The sequence below is a fragment of the Culex pipiens genome, chromosome 1, assembly GCF_016801865.2.
Source record: "Culex pipiens pallens isolate TS chromosome 1, TS_CPP_V2, whole genome shotgun sequence".
NCBI classification, from domain to species: Eukaryota; Metazoa; Arthropoda; class Insecta; order Diptera; family Culicidae; genus Culex; species Culex pipiens.
Window position 1 is genome coordinate 110403053 of NC_068937.1, and position 20390 is coordinate 110423442.

The 20390-nt window shown below is 37.0% G+C and overlaps 1 long non-coding RNA gene across 1 annotated transcript in view; it reads right to left on the reverse strand.

Annotated features, from left to right (window-relative positions):
* The window catches only part of LOC128092433 (uncharacterized), a 148836-nt gene that overhangs the window by 10972 nt on the left and 117474 nt on the right, over positions 1-20390 (reverse strand). The window lies entirely within an intron of this gene.

Here is a 20390-nt window from a genome sequence, read left to right on the forward strand (position 1 = left end):
CCAAAATCTGATTTTCCAAGGGCGCGAGAATACTTAAAAATAAAACCATGACAATACCAAGTTTTGGTATTCAAGCAATGTTCAAAAATCAAGAAGACCTCAACTTGGTATTGAAATGGTTTTATTTTGAGGTATTATTTTACCCTTGGAATAACATGGTTTGGTATTGTTGTCCCCTTCCACATACAAGACTTTGGTATGATTTCATGGTATTTTACCATCTATTACTGGGCAACCAAGGCCACATTTTGATCCCAGTCGAAATGTAGTATTCCCGTGTTATTTACCCCTGCTCGGGTAAGCAAAATAAACACAGTTTTCCTAGTATTGTTTTCAACATCATCATTTTCAATTAATGTAAAGTAACGTTTACGTTGCGCCTGATCATTTTGTTTGTTTGATTACTTTTCCAGGCAGCTTGAAGTGCAATGTGAAATAATGATGGTTAATTTCTGAGTAATTTTAATTATCCAACAAATCAGATAAAAAGTTTTTCATTTCGGTGCCATTCGTAAATCACGTGGACATTGTTTGGGAATTTCAGCTCTCCTTCCTTATTGGTTATATCACTTTGTGAACGTTTTAAATTCAAAATAAAAAAAAAAACAATTAACGTAAACAGAGGAAAAAAAATAATTCAATGCCATCAACTGGCATCATGAGGAACATTAAGTTGAAAAACAAAAATCTTTCATCATTTTCAAATACAATACCGACAGCAGAGAGAAATTGCCTTGAGACTCATTGTCAACCCTACTGTCAGTACTTAAAATCTGCATCAAAAATTACTAAAATACAAAAACTGACGAGTCAAGGATTAGTCAAGCTTCAAGGATTCCTTAGAAGACCCTGCGGTGCTGTCTACTCTCTAGAAACCACTTTGCCGATTTGTCTGTCTGCAGCGCGGTTCACCGCCTCTTGGTGACCCAGGAAAAACGCCACATCCACTTTTGCTGCATGTTCCAGGCAAACTCACCGTCGTCGTTGTCGTCGTAGATGGTGGAAACAAGGAAAATGTGCACGGTGGAAAAATTAAACTCAAACAAGTTGCTTCCTGCTGTACCGCACTCAAACCTCCAAATTGAAACAGGAAAAAACCAAGCATAAAGACGACGCCACGGTTCGTGACACCGTCTGATAATATCGATATAAATGCATGAAGGAATAAATTGATATGATATTTTCTTGATCTTTCCATGCTATAAAACGGAGCTTTATTCGGTCGCAGGTTGATTAGTTTTCACAAGCTGCTGTAATTTTGCTGTGCTATGACGAAGACTGAAACTGGAGGCATTTTGCGATATAAGCTGCAGTAAGAAGAATTTTCTATTTGGGTAATTCTCTACCAACTCACACGAAATCGGGAAGAGTTGCCCCGACCCCTCTTCGATTTGCTTGAAACTTTGTCCTAAGGGGTAACTTTTGTCCCTGATCACGAATCCGAGGTCCGTTTTTTGATATCTCGTGACGGAGGGGCGGTACGACCCCTTCCATTTTTGAACATGCGAAAAAAGAGGTGTTTTTCAATAATTTGCAGCCTGAAACGGTGATGAGATAGAAATTTGGTGTCAAAGGGACTTTTATGTAAAATTAGACGCCCGATTTGATGGCGTACTCAGAATTCCGAAAAAACGTATTTTTCATCGAAAAAAACACTAAAAAAGTTTTAAAAATTCTCCCATTTTCCGTTACTCGACTGTAAAAAATTTTGGAACATGTCATTTTATGGGAAATTTAATGTACATTTCGAATCTACATTGACCCAGAAGGGTCATTTTTTCATTTAGAACAAAATTTTTCATTTTAAAATTTCGTGTTTTTTCTAACTTTGCAGGGTTATTTTTTAGAGTGTAACAATGTTCTACAAAGTTGTAGAGCAGACAATTACAAAAATTTTGATATATAGACATAAGGGGTTTGCGTGTAAACATCACGAGTTATCGCGATTTTACGAAAAAAAAGTTTTGAAAAAGTTACTTTTTGCGTTTCTCTTTGTTTCGTCGTCCGTGTCTGTCGCGGGTGACCATGAACGGCCATGATCGACGACGACCAACTTTTTCAAAACTTTTTTTTCGTAAAATCGCGATAACTCGTGATGTTTATAAGCAAACCCCTTATGTCTACATATCAAAATTTTTGTAATTGTCTGCTCTACAACTTTGTAGAACATTGTTACACTCTAAAAAATAACCCTGCAAAGTTAGAAAAAACACGAAATTTTAAAATGAAAAATTTTGTTCTAAATGAAAAAATGACCCTTCTGGGTCAATGTAGATTCGAAAAGTACATTAAATTTCCCATAAAATGACATGTTCCAAATATTTTTACAGTCGAGTAACGGAAAATGGGAGAATTTTTAAAACTTTTTTAGTGTTTTTTTCGATGAAAAATACGTTTTTTCGGAATTCTGAGTACGCCATCAAATCGGGCGTCTAATTTTACATAAAAGTTCCTTTGACACCAAATTTCTATCTCATCACCGTTTCAGGCTGCAAATTATTGAAAAACACCTCTTTTTTCGCATGTTCAAAAATGGAAGGGGTCGTACCGCCCCTCCGTCACGAGGTATCAAAAAACGGACCTCGGATTCGTGATCAGGGACAAAAGTTACCCCTTAGGACAAAGTTTCACGCAAATCGAAGAGGGGTCGGGGCAACTGCTGTGTGAGTTGGCGGAGAATTACCCATTTGTTTTGTAGTACTGGTCCTTCCATGGAATCTCGTTCTTCCCTCTTGGAAGTCAAACAGTTGTAAATCTAATCAAATACTATGCTGTCAAAATATTTGCAAGGCAAGTCAAAGATTAACAAAAAGGAATAATTTTCTGTAAATTAGATCGATAACTTATTGAATCATCCAATTCAAAATTTTTCTACAAAATTTACATGCAAAAAAACGGCACTGAAGCTTCTTGAAATCCCCTTAATACAACATTACTTTTCCCATAAGTAATCCTCAAATTTGCTTATTTTTTCCACACTAACACAGAGAATAGTCGAATCTGTAGAAGTAGTTTCACAACCTACGGACTAAAGCCAACCAAATGCCAGTAGTCTACAATCTGCCCGCTTTCCCTAACTGCTACTATTCCACCCCGTCGTAGTCCTGTCGCACCGTTTGGTCTCGGTGACCGTCTGGTGGAATAAATTTTTGCTTCTGCCGGCCAATAACAGGAATGGCCAACCATGCAACGCCACCAGAAGATGATAAAAATTCAACAAGCTTTACATTCTACGAGACCATGATACTGCCCGGGGGTCCAGCTTATGTCTGGTTCAAGGCAATCCAGGAATTTGTACACCACATCAAAGAGGGATTCCACGGGATTGCCGGGTCTGGAATCTGAGCTTCAAAATTGCACAAAAAATGCAAGACATATGCAAAAGACTGTCATGTAATCTAGAATGCAACTCGAAAGGAGCATGCATTTTTCTACGGTAGCTCAGTACTTTAATACAACTTCAATGTTGAATTGAAGCACATTAAATTCAGTGACCGTACAATGTTTAACTAAGAGATACACTATCCAAAATAAAGCAAATAATCCATCTCATGACCCACAGCCAAATTCGAGTAACAAACATTTCAAACATGATTGATTTGCTCATGTTTTCGTAATGAGTAAATTACCCAAGAGCGACAGTATACCAGTCGGATAAAATAAACAAATAAATAAACATTTTCTGACTGACCAGCAGCAGTTGTTCAAACAGAAAAACCACAGCCCTCACTCCACACCCCGGCATCGATCAAAGACAATGAGGCGTAAAATAATGAAATTACAATCCAGAACCGTCACATGTCCACGGCGTGGAACATGGCAGGTGCCCCAAACTGGACGGTAACGTCATGGGCCCTCGGAATCGAAATGGTCAATTTACATCAGCCAAACGTCACGTCACGTCAGTCAACTCGCGGTGGCATTCGAATGACTCTCCTCTACTGGTACGGACAGAAGCTAGGCTGTCCTGCGAAACGATGCGAGTTCCCTCAGTTTGAATCATTTTCTGTTTCCTGAATATGCATTCCAATTTTTCTTAAAAAAATAATATTTCGGCATGGTTTAAATAATAAAATCCAACCCATGTTTTAGTTGGCATTTGAACCAACAAAAGTGGTTTTAAAAAATCAGTTATCGGACGTTTTTGTAAACACAAATCACATTTGTCATACATTTTAAGATCGTCGTTATCGTGATATATTGTCCCACGTGCATTTCGGGTCAAATTGAGTAAAGAGCGCCATTTGATGAAGCTCATAATGCCTCACCTTATGACCTTCACAGATCCCCAAAATTCTGAGATTTTAATTAAAACCGAATAAACTCCGTGCATTGTTGTCACTTTTCATATGAAAGAAGTTTCAATCTTGTCGTGCTATCTTGACACACCTTGAAAATTGCTGTAAGAGCCACAACTGGCCAAAAGGACACGTACAAGCCCGACTATCGTACACATTTTTATTTATAACTCGGCAACCAAATTCAACCAAACTTCGTAGCATTGGACAAAATGGTTTTTCGTGCTCTATTTTTTGTGTTTTCCAGGTCAAACATTGAAATGCGTTTTTCTCGGAACGTCAAAAAGCTACGAGCGACAAGATTGCAAGACAGCGTTGAGTTGACATACTTTTAAATGACAAATCAATTTCTCGATTTGAACGTCAATAACAATTCTAAAAATGGTGGGGTCGAAAAATCAGGATTATAAGATATCATCTTGTCGTGCTGTATTGTCGCACGTCGATTTTTTATAATTCGAGAAAAACGCGTTTTAATGCAACTTAGCTCGACCAGATCGGATCTTCTTTCATCTGTGGAGTTACAAGATTGCACTGGGGTTTTACGGATTTGATTGAATATCTCAGGTTTGAAATCGAATTTTGTGGATGCTTGAAGGTCACAGAGTAAAGCTTTGAAAGTTCCCTAAAATTCCATTCATAACTAAGTTCAGCCCAAAATTTACAAGTTGAAAAATAGATGCTTCAGTGGCCAAAGTGCCTAAAAAATTACATTTTTCGAAAAAGCTGCTGTTACGTCCATTTATGCTCATATATGAGATTTGAGCTCAGTAGGTCCACCAGAAAAAGCCCCTGAATGCCCGCCAAAAAGTCATTTTTGTTACTAGATATATAGATACACAGATATATGAAAAAGACAAAAGTGTTTAATTTCTTTTCAACCCGAGCATGGGTAAATAACAAGGGAAATGCGTAATAATACCTTTCTCTGGTATCAATGCCAAATTTTGGTATTCCTGGACCCTTTAAAATTTGTCTTAAGGATTATGCAAGAGCAAAATGTAGTATCATACCAATTGAAGGATTATGCAAGAGCAAAATGTAGTATCATACCAATTGAAGGTATTGTTTTGATATTGCAAAATTGCAGAATTTGTCAATGGTTGAACACCACATTTTGGTATTCTTTTGGTATAACCGTATTTTATCAAATTCCTCTGAAACTATGCGAAAATTTTTACCAATTTTGACAAAACAATTAATTTTGCACTAAAACGATGTCTCAAAGCGAAATTGTGGAAAAATTTTGAAATTGTGGAAAATTTTCTAAGTCAGGATGCCACATTTTGGTATTGAAAGGTTTCATCAAATTCCTCTGAAACTATGGGAATTTTTTTTATAAATTTGACGAGATAATTAATTTTTAATTGACTTGAAACCCAAAAATGTTAAAGCTGATTTTCATATTTTTTTGATATACCCACTAAGATTTTTTTTAAAACGTTGAAATTTCTCTAAGTCGGGTAACCAAATGCTTTGAAAAGCGAGTTAATCAACAGATTAACAGAATCAACATAATCTTCAAGAACTTCAAGCACAGGCCGTTCATCAATGACAAATGAATTCGATGTGGTGAAGAATATCACTAACAACAACATGGAATCATCAGGTGAGTAGATTTGGCTGTTGCATATGGATCATTTCCGTTTTTTCACTAACTGCAACTGCTGCACTAAAAATGGTATGAAAATACCAAATTTTGGTATTACTTATGCAAATACCAGCGACCAAAATGTGCCTTTGGTTGCCCAATAATAGATGGTAAAATACCATGAAATCAAACCAAAATCATGTATGTGGAAGACCACAGGAATACCAAAACCTGATTTTCCAAGGGCGCGGGAATACCCAAAAATAAATCCATGGCAATACCAAGTTTTGGTATTCAAGCAATGTTCAAAAATCCAGAAGACCTCAACTTGGTATTGAAATGGTTTTATTTTGAGGTATTATTTTACCCTTGGAATAACATGGTTTGGTATTGTTGTGCTCTTCCACATACAAGACTTTGGTATGATTTCATGGTATTTTACCATCTATTACTGGGCAACCAAGGGCACATTTTGGTACCTGTTATTTGCCCAAGTAATACCAAAATTTGGTATTCCCGTGTTATTTACCCCTGCTCGGGAAGCACGAAGCCCCAGAAGCTAGCCTAAAAATAATAGTTCATTTGATTATGGTTTAGTGAGTCCATTTGTGAACTTGCAATGGAATTTTAATCAATTTGATTTATTTATTATTCGGTTTTTATCTCTTCTTCAAGAAAGTTTTCCAACACCAGATGAAATTTTTGCATCTTAAAGATTTGTTATAGGTATTGATCCGGGGAACAACTTTGTAGAACATCGCAAAGCGCTAGGAATTGATCCCGAAAAGATACAGGTTAATTTTGTGAGCAAGTTTTCAAATTTTTCCTAAAAAATAGGCTTTAAAAAAGATCCTATACCTTTTGGGAATCAAAGCTAGCGCTTTGCAATATTCTACAAAATTGATCCCCGGATCAAATCCAATAAAAAACATAAGAATAGGAAAATTTTACAGGGTTTTGGGAAACTTTGTCTATGAAGATGTAAAAAGTGATTGATTAAAGTTCCATACTAACTTAAGGTCAAAACTTGACCTACTAAAGGATGTATTAGACTACGCCAAAAAAACAAACAAAATAGATTCTGGGGCCATAGTACTTGAAAATTCCGGTTGATACGCTCAAAACACTTTTGTATTTTTTCCTATATACATGAACCATGCTACTGTATACCCTTTTTAATCCATTATGTGATTTTGTTTTGATCAAACACAACTTAGTAAGCAACATAATTTTAACAAGTTTTAACAAACTAATTATTTGTGTGACCGAGTCACGTAGTCTAGTGGTAACGCTTCCGCCTCGCAAGCGGTAGATCAGGGTTCAAAACCTGGCGCGGACCAACACAACTGGTGTTCGTTTCTCTACTGGATTCGATTGCTTAGTAAAGGGAAGGTAGTGTATCGTCACAAGCTGGACCTTATCAACGACACCTTAGGAAGGTGACCTATGGAATGTTAACATTAACCTTCACATGTTAACATGAGTTGAGTTAAAAACTGCCACTGAATCCGCTTTGTAAATGCCGGCCCCGATACTCTTCAAGGGAGTTCCCCTCAGGAACTGGGAAAGATTTACTTACTTTAATTATTTGTGTGTGCTTTATCAAGCAAACCAAGCACCAGGAGGAGCACAGACAAACTTTTAAAATTACAGAGCGTTCAGAATTTGACGCCAGCAACAATTTTGGATATTCGGCAACTCTCACCTCCAGACAGGCATACACAATACATGTACTCATAATCATACAAACACTCCAGAGCAGCAACAGCACATCCGGACCAATCAGGTGCTCCGGACGAAATCAGTGAAAGTGTGTGTTCCCTTCGCATTCGTGAATGTTTGTGAGAAAGAAGTTGTTGCCTCTGGCGAAAAAAACGTGGTTTCAAATGGAAAAACTTTTCCGTTCCAGCAAACAGGACGAACGAAAAATTTCATTCTGTTGTTGCCGGCTGATGTAGTCCCTCCTCTATTGAAAGGTGGGAAAATTGTGTGAAAGTATGTGAGCGTGTGTGTTTGTGCACAGTAAAAAAATGTGTAAATTTGGAAGCTGTAATATTACTTCGAATATTACTTCTTTCATGGTGTAATTTTACCTCAATTTAGACTGAAAAAGTGACATTACACCAGAAAAGTGGTAAAATTACACCTTTTTCTGACATAAAAGATGTACCGCTTCCCAGATGTAATATTACCATGATTTTTTTTTACTGTGTGTGTATGAGTGGGAATGGAAAGTATGAATATTGCACGCGCAGTACAGCTCACCAGCGTTAAACAAGACAAACTTGTTCCGGAAAATAACTCATGTTGGCTGTTTGTTGTGAAGTTTCCGATTGTCCCAAAGAGTGATGTTGGTGTGTGCTTGGTTTAATATTGTGTATTTTGGAGCAGTGATGTGTGGGTTAAAACTTGTCCGCATGAAATGAAACACTGTTTGAGAGAAAATTGAATGGGGAAAAACATGATGATAATTATAAAAGACGATTAAAATTTCATAATGTACTTTGATGAAACAAAGCAAACATATTGGCTCTTATGTTTATTGCTGTGTAAAATTACAAAAGAACTAAGACTGTTCAATTTTATTAAACTAAAAAACAAACTGGTATCTCCTCTTTAAAGTCTATCGTTCCAGTAAACTTCTCGTCCATAAACAATCCACCCAAGTGCAACTACATAGGGCAAACATACAACTGTTGGCTATTTCCGTTGGTAAACAACAAGAATCGCCCACTACCTCCCCACACTGAAAAAGGACTTCCACCATGGTGCACTGAACCGTGCAATCGCAATGCTAATTGAAATGTAATGGAGTTTCTTCCAGTTTGTTGATGGTGCTAGTTTGACAAATCAGGATGAAGTTAGGGGGTGGCAACTAGAAGTGCCACATTTTGGTGCATGAACCATTTCGTCGCCGTCGTGCTAACTTGTCACACGTGCATTTTGGGTCAAATTGAGTTTAGAATGCCATTTTGTGCAACTCACAATGCAATACCTTTTGACCTTCACAGATCTCAAAATTCGATTTCAATCCTGAGATAAAAACCGAAAAAACTCCGTGCATTGTTGTCGCTCTTCATATGAAAGAAGTGTCAATCTTGTCGTGCTATCTTGTCACTGCCTGAAAATTGATGCAAGTGCGACAACTGGCCAAAGGGTTTTCAGGTCAGAACGCGTTTGACGCACGTACAAGTTAGACTACCGTAAACATTTGTAATTATAACTCGGGACTCCAGCAACCAACTTCAACCAATCTTCGAGACAATGCACAGAAAGGTCAGCCAAACAAAACGTTTACATTGCGTGCTCTAGTTTTTTTTTTTATTCAAGGTCAAACATTAAAACGCGTTTTTCTCGGAACATCGAAATGGCGGGTGCGACAAGATAGCACGACGACGTCGATTTCTTAACGGAAAATCTAATTTCATAATTTTATTTGTTTAAATTCTGACAAGCTTTTGGAAAATCATGAAACCAATTTTTTTTTATAATTCAAACAAGTTGGAATAGTTTAAATTATTAAAAAAAATAAACAAAAGTAATTTTCCGTGCTTAAACTACATACTGTCGACAAGGAAACCTATTTTAGTTATGATGAGTGACTAACCAAAGTTGCATTATTCACACCAATTCGGACCGCTCAGACGAAAACTCGTCAGGATTATGGAAAAGTTTGTGGATTGGGCTTGAAGTTTATGATGGACATGTTGCTATCATAATTTGCTGTCCAAAGTTGATGATTTGGTTTAAAGCGAAAAAAATGGATGTGTTATAATGATGAAAATGATATCAAGTATTATTTAAAAAAAACGAGTTTATCAAACCTATTAGAACCTTTTTTTTTTGCGTCTGTCTGAATTACCTGGAAGAAAAAAAAACAAAAAAGAATGAAAGGATGTAAGACTTTCTTACCGATCAAATTGATTCTAGACTAGTTTTGTGAAGTTTTTAAGGCCGATTAAAATATTTTTCAAAGTTTTTGTCCCCTGGCTCTGGCTGGGGTCGAGGGAGGGGGCAAAAAAATTAAAAAATATAAATATTGAAATAACAAGCCATTGTTTCAACATTTCCATTAAAAAAAGTTTTAAAATGCATTTCACGCTAGTTCAGTTATTTTGCAATCATAAGTTTAAAAAAAATGGTAATTTGACAAAAATAAAAATTTTAGCGAAAAAAAACCTTTCGCGATAGAGAACATCGAAAATTTTCAAAAATTCTACGGATTTTTAAATTAACCCAAACATGCTGAAAAAGATTCTAAAGGCAGGGGAATACATTTTATATTGATTTCAGCTGATTGCACTTAAATTCCCATTGAAATTTTCAAGTTTCTTGAAAAAAAATGTTTTGCCCACTAAATTTTTGGGCCAAATTTGAAGGAAATGTGAACCAGCCTTATCAAGTTTTTTTGAAGAACATTTAAACAATCAAATTTATATACTTCAAACCATTTTACCGGAAGAATTCAAGGAAACCAATTTAACTACTTTGTTTAAATTTAATGAAAGCTCGTTAAACATTCACCCGCTACGCTGATTGAAACTAAACTGTTTGTAAAACGTGCACACATACACACTCACGTTACATGCATACTGAACGGAACTCATTGGCCAGGACGACAACAGTGCTGGATTTACTGGAGCATGATCGGTAAAATTTTATTCAAATTTGAAAATGAACCAAATTTAAACAAACCAGGCTGGTAGGAAGAGTAAATTTGCTTGTTATTCATGGAAAATTTCGCATAGTTTGACTGCGTGCCACGAATGCATTGTTTGTTGTATTGATTGGCTCATAGACAAGTGTAGATTATTCTCATTTTATTTTTATTTTTTCTAATTCTGATTTGCAAGATTTTTGTTTAAGTGTAATTCGAAAATAAAAAAAGAAACTGCAAATATTTATTGGTTCCAATGATTTTTTGATAGTTCAATTGTCTCTGACAGATGCAGCTTTTTGTGACCAGTTTGAAAATGATTGATTTCAATTGATTCCCACATGAACCTGCCCCACACGCTGTGGGCTTGTTTTTCATTTTTTATCCCTCTCAGCTGGATGCAACTACGCTTGAATGCAGTGGAACGGAATTAGTTGGGAACTAACGTTGTTAGAGGGATTCAAGGATGAAAAAAAGGTTTATGTGACATGAAAACACGTGTTCCAGAACGCGGGGTTCAACAACGTGCCAACTATTAATGGTCGCACACTCTTGTGGACGACCAGAGTAGCATAAAAAGGACGTAGCTTTTGTGCCATGAAAGTTGCAATGATAAATAAATTAAACTGATGGCACAACCAGCGGTTGGTGTGGACAGATCAGAACATTTTTTTTGGTTTGCAAACCAATTTCAACATGATGCTGGAATGAGGAACTGAAATATTGATGGATTTTTAGTGTTTAGTTGACTCGATCGTTATATTTAAGTGTAATGTTTGATGTGCAGTACGAGATATTATTATTTTATAAATATTGGTAAAAAATAAAATTCAATAGCTGATGATAGTGGTTAGTGTTAGGGCTATCTTGTCAAATGTTATTTTTTGACGTTTCTGGAGTGCGTAGTTCATTTTCCATGAATTTGGTTGAATTTCGATGCTGGAGTCTCGAGTAACAATCAAAAATGTTAACGAAAGTCATGCATGCTTGAGTGTCAAACTGCATTTGACGAAAATTCTCTTTGGAAGCTTGTCACAATTGCTGCTTGTTTCAGTTTAGCTCAAAATGCACGTGTAACGAAAAAGCTCGATATTCCAAAATTGTCAAACTGACGGACCCGATCCTGCAAAAATAGTAAATTATTTTTGTAAACTATTTTGTAGGCAATACTTTAGGGGATGAAAGAAAAATATATCGATAGCTCCCGTGGTTTTGAAAATACTCAATGTCTCGAACAAAAATCTGGGTGCAAAAGCTCTGGTTGATGTGCACCGTCAAATAGTTGGCACTCTATTACATAAAGCTCATAATGATGTTCTATGGATAAACTAATGATTTAAAAATGGGTTGCTTTTGACTTTTGACTGTCCAAAATCCAAATAGTGTTCTGTTGAACCAACTGTGATACTTTTTTACTACTTCAACCAACTGAAATAAATAAATAAATTGTTCGCTCTACAGCATTGCCATGGCGTTCTTGATTGCGAGATTCCTACTCGAAACTAGGTGTCCGAAGGCTTGATTGTTGAGGCAATTGCAAACTTCTTTTTACACCTAAGCTTCCATCCACCCGGGATTCGAAGTGATGACCTTTTGGATTGTGAGCCCAACTGCCTACCAGCGACTCCACCGAGACAGGATCCAGGAAAACGACGATTGAGCTAACGACCTAACCGGGCCAACATTTACTTTCCCCCGACGGAAGGCGTGTTCAGACAAATCTCATCTCGAAAATTGCCACCTAGACCTTCTGGGATCGAACCCAGGCAGACTGGGTTGTCCTTCACTCAAACCAACATCAAAACTATTAATTCTCAAGCATTTTCACTTATCCTAATTGGAAACACAGACTTTAATTTACACCCATGTCGGGACACTCTCTGCAGACTTGCCAACTTGAGCTTAATTTGTTTCGTCGTTTTCAACTTGTCATTCTTCCATTCCCAGGATTTTTTTCTGTTCTTCTCCCAGGTAGGTTCAAAAGTTAAATCATTCCTTTTTTCGCAAAAGGTTTAAATTTATTAGCGCGCTAATTGAAATCAGCGCAATTTATCGAGGGTGGGTGGCCTTTTCACTCGAAGGGTCAATTGTTGCTTTGAATGGCGAACTTTTTGTTAATTTTGCAGCCCCATTTGGGCTCAGTCAAACTTCAACGCTTCATAAATTATGACTGTTGGCGCAAAACGGAGCACGGAATGAAAAATGTTCTCCAAACCGCGAAATGAAACCAGGAGATTCTGCTTCCCCCAGTGGTGTCATTCGATTCAATTTTCATCGACAATTCCGGAAAAATCGGCCTCCACCCCACCCACAAAACAATGTTTATTCCTTGTTCGCACCGGTAAGATATACACACGGGATGGCAAAACCAGGAAGGGGCGGTCGTTTTCTACCCCATAAATATGGTAACACTTCGTGTTAATAGCGATAATAAACCGTACGTGATTGAATTCCTCCTTTCCCGTGGATTACCCGCGATGTTGTTGTTGCTTGTTGGTTGGCGGTCTGGTCAGAATCCTTGAAGAACAGGAGTACCGCGCCCGAACAGCCGGCTCAACCACAGCCGGATGCTTTAATGGCATTCAACTGGGTGTTATCCTGACCTGCTCCAGGACTACCCCCCTCCAGATCGACAATGGCACACGGTGGCAGATGGCGCGCTTAACCCGTGTGCCATCGGTGGTTGCCCCCTCTCAACCCCGACCAGGTCAGGGGAACGATTTGGCATGGTCGTAGGGTGACTTGTAGCAGTTCAAAATTTTGAGTGAATCGTGAAGGAGCAAGCCTTTTTAAAGCAAATATAAATCAAATCAAAATTGAAATAACTCAAGTTTCAGATCCAGCGGTCACTTCAAAATGCAAAAGGCTTATCAGAAGTTATGCTTCATCTGACTCGACACGAATACATACATGAAAGTGGGTCTGTTTTATAAAAAAAAACCCTGTTTGTTATTCGGGATTTTATGTGGGACTGTGTGATGTTGCAAACCAATCTGTAGTTATTTTATGCAAAGCAAATATAGTGCAACAAGTCACCCTATTAGCCAGTTTCAACTCTGGCACCGTTTTTGCATAAATAAAGTCTATGTTTACACCGCATCCGGAGGCTTCCAGGGGGAATGCGGGGTGGTCCACCCAAAAGGGGGACACTTCCGGGGCGGAAACCCCTTTACCAAAGTCGCGTGCGCGGACAACAACAAAAAAGCGCCATCCACGAGAGAATCTACAAGGTTGGAGTTTTATGTTTTTCACGACGACGACGATGATGATGGCCTGTGTACAAAGTCATAAATATTTATGTGTAAAACCTGGTGAATACGAACGGGGTACGCACACATACACACACAGACATACACACACGTGGGAACCTCAGGACAAAATACGCTTAATGCTGCTAAACCGGAAGATTTGTTACTCTTGGAGGTTCAACTGCAGCTAGTCGTGTCCTGCTACTCTGCTGCTCCACGGTAGAGTTGCGACTAAGTGGTCAGGTGAAATATTGCCCAAGTTATGCACAAAACGCCATTAGCCACGATTATTATGCGATGTCGTTACAGGTGCCAGGCTGCCGGTGCCGCCGTTTTGGTTGCTCATCGTGTCGAGAAAACGGTGCATAAAATTTGTATCGTAAAGCGGCCGGATAAGTGCGCGTTTACGAGGAAGTTATCGGTTCTACTGCCGGTCTAAACTGGTTGAATGGGTGTTGCAATTGATGTTTAGAACGCGGTTTTGATGTTCAATCAGAGCTCAGAGCCATTCATGTTAAATATTAAGTGGAAATTTATCTTTACAATTTACAAATGAGCCGAAAAAATTGTGTTCGATCTGCGATGTCATGCTGATAAATATATTTAGAACAATAAAACATCTTTTTTTTGTAACTGTTCTTGTAAAGTTTACGGACCATCCCCCATATCCCCGAATAAACACAACTTTTTTAAAGAGATATTGAACTTTCCGGATTAAACTTGAGCATAAACGTATACATTATTTAAAACAAATTGTTTGCACAATAAACCCACTACGCTATTTTTTCACTGCTAATAAGTTTTTAATTTAACCCTGCCGAATCAAAAACAAAAGTTTCACAGTTTCAACATACCTATTATACTTGATTACATCGACCAATAAATTTTCTGCGCAGGCTCAAATCGAGGGGAAGCATGAAATTTAGGGTCCCCAGAAACACGTGCATTTTGAATTTTTCAAAAAATATTCAGGCAGGACCGAATGGTTTTTCTCTAAAGTTTGTATGGAGAATCGTGGCCGAGTTATGAATTTTGAAAAACAAAATGATTTTTGGAAAAAATCAAAATTTTATACCAAAAATAAATTTAATCTAAATTGTTTGTGTAAAATTGATTTGCAATCGAAAAGTACTTAACAGTTTTTTTGATAAAGGGCTCTGTTTTCAAAATAAAGCCAACGAAAGTTTAATTTTAACGAAATATTAGCAGTTTTTCGATTTTTAAAAATAGTTACCCTTTAGCAAGTTTTTTTTTTAATTTTTCTTGCTCTTGTTAGTGCCATAGTTATAGAAATAATTGTTCCAAAATGGATTATGGTGCAACACACAGCTGAAAGGAACTCCAAAACTCTGTTATGAACTGCAAAAGAACTGATTGTATCTTGATTATTCACCAATAAAACCGAATTGAAATTGAATTGAAAATAGTGACCAAGAGTGACAATTTCCAAAAAAAAATTTTTTATGGTTCATAAAATTTTCTATGAAATTGTCTAAAAGACATTGAAGATTGGACTTCTGGTTGCTGAGATACAGCGGCTTAGAGAAAAAGAAACATGAAAATTGAAGTTTTCTAAGTCTCATTTTTTACCATACTTCTCTATGGCTCAAAAGTTGCGGGGTTTTGTCCCCTAAAAAATATTAAAAAATCTCGAAAATCAAAAAATACGTACAGTCATCCCACTAATTCGGAACACCCACAAATTCGGAACTCTTTTGTGATGATTTGTCAATAGCATGCCAAATGCATTTTTTTTTCTGGCGACCCTACTATTTTTAGCACCTTCATTTGGACATTCTCTAGCTATTTCACTAGTAAAAGTAGTACTTTTTGAACAATAAACTTCATTTCGTGACTATTATATTCTGAGCAGCAAAACACTGCCTCCAAATTGCCTGTTCCAGAATTGTGTGATGTTATTGTGTTATTGTGAATTTAACTGATATTTTCACAAAAAAATATCAGACCAGTCATAAAACATAACATAAGCTTGAGTTTCATTGATTTCAGTGTGTGAAGTCATTATTTTGTAAAAAATATATGCTCCTAAAGAGAATCAAAGTTTGTTTACATCCGTAAGAAAAAAGTGTTCCGAATTTGTGGATTTCAAGGGTCAAAGTTTTTTCTTCAAAAACATGATATAAAAGTTAAAATTTGCAGCTGTTCGGTACAGCATTCGAAAGATCGCAAGAAAAGCTTTCAAATGAAGGGAAAAGCGAATCATTAAGTTCAATTATCGATTTGCAATGATTTTTTGAACATTGGCCGATCTGTAAACTGCTCCGAATATGAGGGATGGCTGTACTTTGGGAAATTGAGATTTTGTGAAAAAAAAAAGTTAATAAAAACATCGGCAATTTTGTTTTCTGTGTACCTATTTTTTCAAATAGTCCTCAACAATACCTACAACTTTGCCGAAGAAACCAAATTTATCAGAAAATTCACTCAAAAGTTACAGATTTTCGAATATTTACGTACCATTTTTGTATGGACAGCTGCCAAAATTGTATGGAGACTTGTATAGGTGAACAAATGACACAAAATAACTGCTTTGGTCAAAGGGAAGGCCCCCACAACGTTTGAACGAAATAAAAAAAAATACAAAAAAAAATTAAAATAGTCGACATCGGCCGATTTTGTAGAGGATTATTCAGGTTTAAAAATTTTTGCTTTGAAAGTTTTGTGTCAAATGGTTATGTTTTCTATCTTGTATCGGCGAAACGTTTTAGTAACTACCCATTGAGAATTTTTATCTGTTTCATGTTGACTCGAATTCGAGTCTAATTCACCTTACTGGGTATTCTGTACACAATTGTTATAAAATAACACATTTTTTCGTTGATTTTCCTCAGATTTTAAAGAACCACCGTAAACTGGGGTCAATCGGGACACATGGGGCGAATTGGGACAGCAGTTTTAACTATGTTAGAGCACAATATTTTGATTTTTCTGGTTGGTTTTGGTTAGAACAGACTCTGCCCAACAAGATGTGTACATTCATTTCCAAATTTAAAAGCTTTAAGTGCTCTAAAAACTGCTGTCCCTATTCAGACTGTAGTCCCGATTCACCCCAGATTACGGCATGAAATTATCTTGACATATCCGTGTTTTGTAAATGGAATGCCGCAATTTTTTTTGCCGTTAACGGTTCACATCAACCAGAGCTTTTGCACCCAGCGTTTTGTTACAGACATTTTAGTATCTCCAAAACTACGGAAACTATCGATATGATTTTTTACGCATCCCCTAAATTACTTTGAAGACAGTTATTTACAACAAACACCCTTAAAAATCACAAGCCCTTTTTTAAGTAAAATTGTTTGGAATCTTGAGTTTTCAATTACTTTCATGAAACTTGCATGATAATAAATATTGGGAAACGAAGCTAACATCGCTTGAAACTAGCTAGGTAAAATAAGTTGACCCAACGCCGTAATTAGTTCGAGTTTCCACAAACACTCACCAACATACACTTCAGTTGTCCAACTTTTCCTTTCACAATTCATCACATGAGGTGTCCGCACCCCCAAAAGCGGTTGACCGCCAGGTAGAGGCACTCTTGCTGGCTGTCAATTTAAGTCTGTGATATTTCTCGTTTTCACAAACTACCAAGGCACCCCCAGGACCAGGACGTGAAGAACAAGTTTTCCACTCATCATCATCAGCAGCAGCAGCAGCAGTTGAGGACCGGTGGAAAACTCGTGGAATCGTGGTCGCTCGGTTCGTTTGTTGCATTTTCCCAAGGTGCAAGGTTCTTACTATTTGTTGAAAAGTTTAAGATGCTGTGAATGATAGCACAATTAGCACAGTTGTCGACCCGGGCGGTAGTCCCAACTCAGTCGCCGCCGAGTCGATCCCGCTTCGAACAAGACGATTGAATGGACCGAGGAGGTAGGGTACGTTATCCATTAGTGGACCCCTTTCCTATAGTGGACCCTCTGAAGGGTTTTTGATGAAAAAATCAATAAAATCACAATTTCAAGCGTGTTTTTGTCTACAAATCTTTTATTTGGCATGTTCAGCATAATTTAAAACAATGTTGGCTGACATTGACGTGTCCTTTCAGCCAAAATAAGTGTTTTGAGTTCGACATCTGAAATCAGTCATGGCCACTAGCATTTTCACAACAAAACTGCATTTATATTTTATGATTGAATTAACTATCCAATCATTTTTTGACTGATTATTCAACTTCAGCAGGTCGAAATAATGTAAGTTTAAGAAACTTTACTAAAATAAAGCGAAGAACTGCTCATTTTCGAGCAAAAATTAGGGGGGTCCAATATAGGACAACGAAAATCCAAACTTTTCCAAAAGTGGACCCCTGTTAATTTAACTTACAAAAATAAAGAAAACTGTGTATTTAAGCAAAAGTTTCTCTTAAACATACAATAAATGCTTGTTGTAATCAACCTAAACGCATATTTTTTTCAATTATGAGTATAAATATAGCTGTTTTCATGTTAAAAGTACCAAATATGCTGAAGCCGAAAGAATTTATAATTAATCAAAACTTTAGTTAATGGTACTTAACTGAAGCATCATAGTTGCAGTTTGAAATGATATTTTATAATAATAAATCAATAACAAAACATTATTTTTAAATAAACATGCGTGGTTTTATCAGCAACTGTAAACAAATCTATTGTTTAGTTTCGGTCAATCATTTATGTAATTAATATGGAAAAAATTGCATCAAAATTACTTTTTTAAATTATTTGTATGTTTACAGTGGTTTTTGAAACGTTTTCTCTGATCTTTTTCGGAAATAAATGTGTTTAAATGTCTGTTAGGTTTTTTTGCTGTTTAAAGCCAAATTTGTTAACAAAACATATTTGTTCATGATGAAAAGTGAGCAAAATCCATCTTTTATTCATTATATCTATCATTAGACCTACACAATGCATCAAAACATCAAATATCGGTTAAATTAGGTATAAAAATAACAGTTTGCCTATAGTGGACCCGGGTCCACAATCGGATTATGGACCCGGGTCCACTATAGGAAAAGGGGGTCCATAACAGGCAAAAAAAACTTTTTTTTCAAATGGCTATTTTTCTACTCAAAAACAAAAAACTGATGAAACAAATACTCAAAATTGTTCAAAACACTCCAGATTCCATTATTTTGTTCAAAGGGTTATGAAAAAGTGCTTAAAATATTGAAAATTTGTGAAAAATGTGCTTCGGCTCTACTAGGGGGTCCACTAATGGTTAAAATACCCTATCAAAGGTGACTCGAGTGGGCTAGCTAGTTTCGAGTGTATGATATTCATCTCTGTCGTCTCCGTCCGGAGTGTGTTGGCAACCACAGAACCACTTGATAGCCAGAGTACATACACACTGAAGTTCGCCGGCGGTAATTGCTGTGAGTAAGTGTGTCCAACCGCTCAACATTTGCATCAGCAACTGTTTGGAAGCTGCGAGCCACAATCACTTTGGTTGATTTGCTGATGATGATGTCGATGATTGTGGAGAGTAGGTGGGTGGTTTCTGTGTGTGCACTTGACTTTGTTAATTAATCAAGCAACTCGAATGACGCTTAACCTGTGGTTGCGGTAGTGGTGGCAATTGGTTCTTGCTGATGAGCTGATGACTTGATTACACTGGAATTGGTTGCTGATCGACTATTGATTTTGATTGAAGACATGGAATAAGTTTGTTATACTGGAAATTGCAGCGTTTTTGCGTGATCTGTTTGAAGTGTTTCAATCCACACTGGTTGTCTGCTTTGAAAATTTGGGAGCCATCCATAAACCACGTGGACACTTTGTTGTAGGGGGAGGGGGGAAGATTTTTTGTATGGACAATAGGGTGACAATAAAAAAGGTGCAGTGGTAATGCTACAGGCATAACCATCATGACGAAGAACTTCGGACACAAAATTAAATGAATTTTTTTATAGTTTTATTATTTGCGTTTCTTGGCCACAAAATCAATCACGAAACGGTTATTTCTTAAGATCTATTTATTTCTGCTCTAAGATCTTATGGTATTTTGACATTGGATAACGTCTAAAGTTTTGAAACGCTTCACAGCTAATCGTAATGTCAAGATTTTCGTGCCAGTTGATTTGAAATCATTTCATCAATTACCTTTTAAACTTTTGGCATTGAACAATTTTTTAGAAATATTTTGAAATAATAAAAAGCCATTATCAGGACTCCAGTTCATTACAAAGAGCCAGTCTGAACCATGTGTGAAAGATTTTCTTTGCGTCACAACAAATTTGAATCACATTAAACGATTTATTCCCACACATTACAAGACTTTTTTCTCGTTTTGACATTTCTACAGCGTTCTCTCTGCCTTCCTACGGCATTCGCCACCTAGATTTCTTCTGACCCGGCTGTGCATCCCGGGGCCGTGACCAATTACACGAGCTCGTAGTAGATTCGTTGTACTAACCCATAGGGCTACAACACAGTCTACTAGGTTAAGCGATTTTACTCCACTGCCTAAAAGTTGCCTCCGCTGGCGGTTTTGCTCGTCCCCGGGTGTATCTGTAGTTGGTCGCAGTCTTTGATGGCCTTTTCAGGTGACGAATTTAGATACATCAATCGAACATCCGTGGAAGGGAAACTCGACGCATCGAA